We start from the raw sequence: 9,912 nt of genomic DNA on the forward strand, positions 1-9,912 counted from the left end.
ACTGCCAATTTTCAATTCTCTGTTATAACATACAAAGGACAGAAATAGGGCGAATCCCAATTTGAACATAAACAAAAGATCCGTGTTCCACTTGATCAAACTGTAAGTCTGAGAAGATGGCTGTGGTAGAATAGTGGTGAAGAATAATCCATAGAGTAGAAAAAAATGAGTAGCCTTTATAAATGAGAGCAGGCTTTTAAAAGAGATGACAAGGAATTGACTGCTTTGAATTAAGAAACTTAGAATAACAAACAAGCGATATGCAGAAGTTAACCTCTGTAAAAGAAGGAAATCCTTCAGAAGTATTAAAGTTATGTAAGTGTGCCTTAGTACTCCAACTCCTAATACATTGTGTGCACGATAAAAATCAAGTAAAAATTTCTTCAAAGACTAAGTGAGGCTATTTGCATTTTATTCTTATCTGGTTGCTTCTTTCAGAGCCCCCGAAACAACAGAAAGTCCCTAATGTAATTTCTAGAAGTTTTACAGTGCTGCATTAAAGGTCTTCCCATTAAAACACCCATGATAGACCTGCACTGAATTAAAGGACTGATAGAATCTGGGAGGTTGAATCTACGGTACAGTGCTGTGTCAGCAAACTTGCCATTTGCTGAATAAGAGCTGATAAACAGCAAAATATATTTAAACAATCATAAGTTAATCCATTCTAGCGGGTATTACCAACTCTAGAGAGTGGGTATGCTAGATATTAAAATAAGTGTTAAAGACTAGAAACAGACTATTTACAAACTTCTTCATTGCTCTTATATTTTTAAATGTAGTTTAATGTTTTTTTTACTAAATACAGCTATTTAAAATAATTTTTGATACTGTTTAATATTCCTAGTGCAAATCATTTTTATCTTATCTCATACCCATAAGGTATTGCTGATAAAGATTGCAATATAAAGTATAACAAGTCTGACTAGAAAATTAATTTTTATTCAAATGCTCCTTTAATTACAGCATCCCCCTGCTCTGGCCCAATATAAGTTTTCTTCTTAGAGACTGAAAATATCCTTCCATATAGCTCAAATATTTTTAATACAATTATTTGAAATCAAAGGACACCTAAAAATAATATTACATAATCAACATTTTTGTGCCATGAAAGGCAGTATGCAAATGGTTGGGATTAAAATCAAGCCAATCGTGAGATGCATAACACGTTAATAACTAAGGAGTTTTTAAGGAGTTAAAAAAATAGATAATGTACTGTGTGTATTTGAAATCATATCATATTATAAATATTGTTTAGCTAGAAAACTTTTCTTTCCTTTCCCTTTCTTTAAATGGAATATAGTTACACTAAGTGTCAGCAAAAACAGCTCAAACAGCAAATTCTCTCTGAGAGAAGTTAGAAGCAGGACATTCACAATGGATTCTTTGTAAGCTGACAGGAAATATCAAAGCCAAAAAATAATACACTACTCTGGCTGAAAATAATCTGTTTTATAGGTTGAATCTCAAGGATTTAACTTGGCATTGGTATTGTTATATATGGGTATATATATATTTTCAATTAAAAAGATCTGGACTCCATGGACTTTTTTTTTTTAACATATTTATTGGAATATAATTGCTTTACAATGGTGTGTTAGTTTCTGCTGTATAACAAAGTAAATCAGCTATTACTTTGTTATACTAATAGCTATGTATATGTATATACATATACATATATCCCCATATCCCCTCTGTCTTGCATCTCCCTACCACCCTCCCTATCCTACCCCTCTAGGTGGTCACAAAGCACCGAGCTGACCTGCCTGTGCTATGCGGCTGCTTCCCATTAGCTATCTATTTTACATTTGGTAGTGTACGTATGTCCATGCCACTCTCTCACTTCGTCCCAGCTTACCCTTCCCCCTCCCCGTGTCCTCAAGTCCATTCTCTGTGTCTGCGTCTTTGTTCCTGTCCTGCCCCCAGGTTCTTCAGAACTATTTTTTTTTTTTTTTTTTTAGCTTCCATATATATGTGTTAGCATACGGTATTTGTTTTTCTCTTTCTGACTTACTTCCCTCTGTATGACATCCTCTAGGTCCATCCACCTCACTACAAATAACTAAATTTCGTTTATATTTATGGCTGAGTAATATTCCATTGTATATATGTGCCACATCTTCTTTATCCATTCATCTGTCGATGGACACTTAGGTTGCTTCCATGTCCTGGCTATGGTAAATAGAACTGCTATGAACTGTGGTACATAACTCTTTTTGAATTATGGTTTTCTTGGGTACATGCCCAGTAATGGGATCGCTGGGTCATATGGTAGTTCTATTTTTAGTTTTTTGAGGACCCTCCATACTGTTCTCCATAGTGGCTGTATCAATTTACATTCCAACCAACAGTGTAGGAGAGTTCCCTTTTCTCCACACCCTCTCGGGCATTTATTGTTTGTTGATTTTTTGATGATGGTTATTCTGACCAGTGTGAGGTGATCGCTCACTGTAGTTTTGACTTACATTTCTCTAATGATTAGTGATGTTGAACATCTTTTCATGTGCTTCTTGGCCATCTGTATGTCTTCTTTGGAGAAATGTCTATTTAAGTCTTCTGCCCATTTTTGGATTGGGTTGTTTGATTTTTTTATATTGAGCTGCATGGACTGCTTGTAAATTTTGGAGATTAATCCTTTGTCAGTTGCTTCATTTGCAAATATTTTCTCCCATTCTGAGGGTTGTCTTTTCGTCTTGTTTATGGTTTCCTTTGCTGTGCAAAAGCTTTTAAGTTTCATTAGGACACATTTGTTTATTTTTGTTTTTATTTCCATTTCTCTAGGAGCTGGGTCAAAAAGGATCTTGCTGTGATTTATGTCATAGAGTGTTCTGCCTATGTTTTCCTCTAAGAGTTTGATAGTGTCTGGCCTTACATTTAGATCTTTAATCCATTTTGAGTTTATTTTTGTGTATAGTGTTAGGGAGTGTTCTAATTTCATTCTTTTACATGTAGCTGTCCAGGTTTCCCAGAACCACTTATTGAAGAGGCTGTCTTTTCTCTATTGTATATTCTTACCTCCTTTATCAAGGATAAGGTGACCATAAGTGTGTGGGTTTATCTCTGGGCTTTCTATCCTGTTCCATTGATCTATATTTCTGTTTTTGTGCCAGTACCATACTGTCTTGAACTGTAGCTTTGTAGTATAGTCTGAAGTCAGGGAGCCTGATTCCTCCAGCTCCATTTTTCTTTCTCAGGATTGCTTTGGCTATTCGGGGTCTTTTGTGTTTCCCTAAAAATTGTGAAATTTTTTGTTCTAGTTCTGTGAAAAATGCCATTGGTAGTTTGATAGTGATTGCATTGAATCTGTAGATTGCTTTGGGTAGTATAGTTATTTTCACAATGTTGATTCTTCCAATCCAAGAACATGGTATATCTCTCCATCTGTTTGCATCATCTTTAATTTCTTTCATCAGTGTCTTATAGTTTTCTGCATACAGGTCTTTTGTCTCCTCAAGTAGGTTTATTCCTAGGTATTTTATTCTTTTTGTTGCCGTGGTAAATGGGAGTGTTTCCTTAATTTCTCTTTAGATTTTTCTTCATTAGTGTAGAGGAATGCAAGAGATTTCTGTGCATTAATTTTGTATCCTGCTACTTTACCAAATTCATTGATTAGCTCTAGTAGTTTTCTGGTAGCATCTTTAGGATTCTTTATGTATAGCATCATGTCATCTGCAAACAGTGACAGTTTTACTTCTTCTTTTCTCATTTGGATTCGTTTTATTTCTTTTTCTTCTCTGACTGCTGTGGCTAAAACTTCCAAAACTATGTTGAATAATAGTGGTGAGAGTGTCTTGTCTTGTTCCTGATCTTAGTGGAAATGGTTTCAGTTTTTCACCATTGAGAACGATGTTGGCTGTAGGTTTGTCATATATGGCCTTTATTATGTTGAGGTAAGTTCCCTCTATGCCTACTTTCTGGAGGGTTTTATCATAAATGGGTGTTGATTTTTGTCCAAAGCTTTTTCTGCATCTATTGAGATGATCATATGGTTTTTCTCCTTCAGTTTGTTAATATGGTTTATCACATTGATTGATTTGCATGTATTGAAGAATCCTTGCATTCCTGGGATACTCCATGGACTTTTCAACAATCATTCCATTTGTGGTAGGTAAAACCCATGGGGAGTCCATCCTGTGGGAAATGGATAAATTTGTCTCTAAATCCAGGCATTTGCTAGTGTAACTCTGGAACCACCTTGCCACTCAGTCAATCAGCTAGGCAATAGCAGGTTGGCTGTTGTTTATGGGATATACAATTATGTGGTTCTATCTTTGTTTACATTATTTCTAAACCTTCCTCCAACTCACACAAACCGCCTCTTCTTTCTTGATTATGGCTCTGGTTAACCTCAGATATACTGAATCATGAAACAGATTAGAGTTTAAATGCTGTGAAAATTCATTGCCTTGGAATATTAAATAAGTTCAACCTTTTACTCTCGCTCTTTGCTCTTTTGGATCTAAGGTGCATGTTTGCATCTTTACCTTACAAGGCTGGACACAATGTGCTTCTGTTGGTACAGAGCTTAAGTATAATCTGGGTGTTTATGAATTAATCAACCACCAGGTCTACTGGTAAAAGAAGAGTGCAGGAGTAAGTGGTTTAAAAAGGAGTGACATTTGACTGAGGATCAGGATTATTGTGGTGAACAGAGTGCATGAGGAATTTAAGTTTAAAAAGATCCAGGAGGAGAGAGAAAACATGATTTCAAGGAAATATAGCATCATGGGGAAATAACAACCTGGTTTTAGGATATCTACAATAAGTATGTCTAGCTGAATGAAAATCCATTCTGCCTTTAAAATGCTATCCAATGTGATTCTGAAATCTTCCTAGGCAGTAATGGTAATAACGGCACCCTCATCATCTGGAAATTACTTATTCACCAAATTCTCATTCTGTGGTTTCTTACCCTAGTTCTTGGCACATAACAGATTTCTGGTGTACATTTGTTGAAAGAATCATTTTATAATGTTTTCATAAGAGCAACATTAGCTTTAATGCATAGTCAAGCCATGGTCTAGCTATGTCCCTTACATGTTGTTATGAGCTGGACTCTGTCCCCACCAAAATTCATATGTTAAAAGTCTTAACTGCAAGTACCTTAACAATGTGATCATATTTGAAGACAGAATCTTTAAAGGGGTAATTAAGTTAAAATGAGGTCATTAGGCTGGGCCATAATCCAATATGACTGGAGTCCTTATAAAAAGATGAAATTTGGACACAGACATGTACAGAGTGAAGACCATGTGAAGACAGAGAAGACAGCTGTCTATAAGCCAAGAAGACAGGCTTGGAACAAATCCTTCCCTTGAGGCCTTCAGAAGATACCAACCCCTGCTGGAACTTTGATCTTCGACCTCTAGCCTCCAGAGTTCTGAGAAAATAAATTTCTGTTATTAAGCTACCTAGTCTGTGATACTTTGTTATGGCAGCCCTAGCAAACTAACACAAATATTTTTTCAGTTGTGCATAAATCACCAGAAATTTCCTATGTTGGAATAGTTCAAAATGACTTTGTTATTAGGCAGAATCATATTTAGGTAAATTTAAGAAATATCACTGAGCTAAGAACTAACACATTCCTGTAGCTATTTCTCAGGGCCCCTTTTGCTACACCCATCTGGACCGCCATATCTGTCCTGGTCCATACACGCTAGTGTACTCAAGGTCAGCTTGGAACCATTGATGAGAGTTAAGGCAAAAAAGTTGCCTAAACCTATAAAAGTGGCTCTTAGACTAATGCAGTTAGACACAATGGATTAGATGTATACATAGCAACATATAGAAATTCTAAAAAAAAAAAAAACAGTGTAAACATACCATAATATTACATGACAAGACTCAGTTTGACACAGCTATTAAGAATATGGATCTGACAGCCAGACATATGGGTTTTTATCCCAGCGCTTCTACTTTCTAGTTGTGTGTATGACCTTGGCTAAGATACTTAAATTCTCTGTGCCTCTTCAATAAGTGGTGCTGGGAAAATTGGACAGGTACATGTAAAAGTATGAAATTAGAACACTCCCTGACACCATACACAAAAATAAACTCAAAATGGATTAAAGACCTAAGTGTAAAGCCAGACACTATCAAACTCTTAGAGGAAAACATAGGCAGAACACTCTATGACATAAATCACAGCAAGATCCTTTTTGACCCAGCTCCTAGAGAAATGGAAATAAAAACACAAATAAACAAATGGGACCTAATGAAACTTAAAAGCTTTTGCACAGCAAAGGAAACCATAAACAAGACGAAAAGACAACCCTCAGAGTGGGAGAAAATATTTGCAAATGAAGCAACTGACAAAGGATTAATCTCCAAGATTTACAAGCAGCTCATGCAGCTCAATAACAAAAAAACAAACAACCCAATCCAAAAATGGGCAGAAGAACTAAATAGACATTTCTCCAAAGAAGATATACAGACGGCCAACAGACACATGAAAGAATGCTCAACATCATTAATCATTAGAGAAATGCAAATCAAAACTACAATGAGGTATCATCTGACACCCGTCAGAATGGCCATCATCAAAAAATCTACAAACAATAAATGCTGGAGAGGGTGTGGAGAAAAGGGAAAACTCTTGCACTGTTGGTGGGAATGTAAATTGATACAGCCACTATGGAGAACAGTATGGAGGTTCCTTAAAAAACTAAAAATAGAACTACCATACGACCCAGCAATCCCACTACTGGGCATATACCCTGAGAAAACCATAATTCAAAAAGAGTCATGTACCAAAATGTTCATTGTAGCTCTATTTACAATAGCCAGGACATGGAAGCAACCTAAGTGTCCATCATCGGATGAATGGATAAAGAAGATGTGGCACATATATACAATGGAATATTACTCAGCCATAAAAAGAAATGAAATGGAGGTATTTGTAATGAGGTGGATGGAGTTAGAGTCTGTCATACAGAGTGAAGTAAGTCAGAAAGAGAAAAACAAATACAGTATGCTAACACATATATATGGAATCTAAGGAAAAAAAAAAAAAAAAAAGGTCATGAAGAACCTAGTGGCAAGATGGGAATAAAGACACTGACCTACTAAAGAATGGACTTGAGGATATGGGGAGGGGGAGGGGCGAGATGTGACAGGGTGAGAGAGTGTCATGGACATATATACACTACCAAATGTAAAATAGATAGCTAGTGGGAAGCAGCCGCATAGCACAGGGAGATCAGCTCGGTGCTTTGTGACCACCTGGGGGGGTGGGATGGGGAGGGTGGGAGGGAGGGAGATGCGGGAGGGAGGAGATATGGGAACGTGTGTATATGTGTAGCTGATTCACTTTGTTATAAAGCAGAAACTAACACACACACATAAAAAAAAATTCTCTGTGCCTTAGTTTCCTCCTCTACTTATGAGGATAATAATAGTACTTACACCATAATGTTGTCGTGATGATTAAATGACTTAGTACATGTAAAGCTGCTTAGAACAGTGTCTGACACATGGAAAGTGCTATGTCAGTGTTAACAACAATTATTTAGAATTAATGCCATTTACATAAGTTATAAACACACGCATACAAAATAACACCACACATTTTCAAGGCATACCTCTAAACAAAAAATACACATTAAATACATTATAACGCTTATCTGTAAATAAGGAGGAAGGGAAGTGGAAAATGGAGTTAAAAAGGAATGTAAGAATGAATGAATGAAGTGAATAAGTGAATGAATGAATCAGTGTACAAACAGACAGGAAAGGGGCTTTACACAGGTTGGTGACTGATTATGTGCTGTGAACAAAGGAATATGAATCAATCAACATTCTTCAGCTGAGTTGCAAAAGGAAAAGGAAGGAAGGAAGGATGGGAGGGAGGGAGGGAGGGAAGGAATGATTAAAGAAAGAAATGCTCGGTCCCACATACATAAATTGAAGCCTTGGGTTTAAAAATATACAGCTCAAAGACACCATTTAGAGTCCTGAAGTTGATATGTCTGTGGAACACACAGCATACACTGCCAAAAAAAAAAATCAAGTTCAGAACACCATACCTGTTCAAATGAATCATTCTCCCTCAATAATCAAAAGAACTGTTAGAGATATTAGGCTTAGGTCCTTGAATATCACTCTGGGGAAAAAAATCAGTGTATAATTAATTTAAAATAGGTAGAGATAAATACTCTTATACTGAATCCTGATGGAAAAGTTATTTTAGAAATTTCAAAAAATTTAAAACCAAGCCATTTTCGTCCTCTCCTTCCCCCCACAAAATAATGCTTTGCAATTACTGACAAATAGATACATTCAGTGCTTTCCTCTATTATTTTAGACTAGTGCTAAAGCTATTTTTTAAAGAACCTTTTAAAATAAAGGCCAGGCTAAAAATAGGCACTGTGTTTGTTTAAAAAGCTTAGGCATTAGGATGTTTCAGGCAATTTACTATTATTCTTGCCAGCTTAAACACCAGTTATTTTAAAAGGCTTAAATGTTACATACAGAAGAAGATGAAAGTAAACAAAGGAATGATTTATTATTCTTTCCATTATAACCAAATCAGCCCTGATATATGATAAGTTCCTTTTCATTGTACTTTTCTAATATCTTCTCTCTGAGTTCAAACCCCTTTACAAAGGTTAGTTCATTTATCTTTATAATGTCCCCTTAAGGAAGGTAGTAGGTTATTATCACTATCTCCATGAAAAGATGAACAATAGAGGAAAAGTGATGGTTCATGGATGAAATTATTAAGCTGTATAAATTTCCATAAGATCATCAGTATTAAATCACCTCACATACAATATCTTGTGCTGTTGTCCAGCTTTTTCATGAATATGCCTATTGTTTTCACAGCTAGTACATAACCTCCTCCTGTTTATCAAGGCATGTGCCGTGCTTTCTTCTTGCATTGAGCTTTTTGCTAACCCTAGTATATACAGCTGAGCATATGACAGGTAGCTAACAAATGTCTACTAATGAATGTTTATTTGGAAGGGGTGACTGTATTGTGTCTCTTACATTACTGACACGAAAGTAGGGTAGGCCCAGAAATTCACTGCCAGAAATCACCCTTTGTTTCCATCACAGATGAAACTAACAGCCTTCAAATAAGGCTCTTTTTCTAAATCCTGTAATGTGTAACATTGCTTCAATATGTGGGTTATTAACTGGGGAATGAATTTAAAAGAGCATATGGAAATGTCATAATCACGTAGAATATTAGAACATAGATGGACAGCACTCTAGACTTGAATCCTGTAAGAATTAGAGTTTCAGTTGTGCAAGATGAAATAAGTTCTGGGGATCTGATGTACAGCAATGTAGCTATAGTTAACAATACTGTATTGTATACTTGAAATTTGTTAAGAGGGTAGATCATAAGTGTTCACACACACACACACACACACACACAAAGTAACTATGTGTGGTGTTGGATGTTAATTACCTTGATTGTGATGACTATTTCACAATGTATATCAAACATCAAGTTATACATCTTAAATAGATACAATTTTTATTTGCCAATTATACCTCAATAAAGCTGGAAAAAAAGAGAATATTAGAGTCTGAAGAGAAGACTCCATGGTTTCCTCATTCTCCATCCTCATTCTCGACTTTGCAAGCTTTTGAATTTGACAGAATATTTCAGTCTTGTCTCCCATTCATTATTTAACTCACTTTGTGACTGCAAGAAGTTGATATGATGGAGGATATTGTACAATAATCACTAAGGATGGGAAGACTCTCTGAGAATTGCAAGTTAAATTGGATTATCCATTTTAGCTAGGGGGTCAGATGTCATTAAGTATTTGTTTAGAAAATCTTAACACCCCAGAAATTCTAATGTCACTCTTTCCATGCTAGCCAAAAAAAAATGTTTTAAGTTGCTCTTTTAAAAATTTTCAGATCAATCCTTGAAGAGAAATGTTGAATTTTAAT

Source organism: Balaenoptera ricei, chromosome X (genome assembly GCF_028023285.1).
Source record: "Balaenoptera ricei isolate mBalRic1 chromosome X, mBalRic1.hap2, whole genome shotgun sequence".
Taxonomy (NCBI): domain Eukaryota; kingdom Metazoa; phylum Chordata; class Mammalia; order Artiodactyla; family Balaenopteridae; genus Balaenoptera; species Balaenoptera ricei.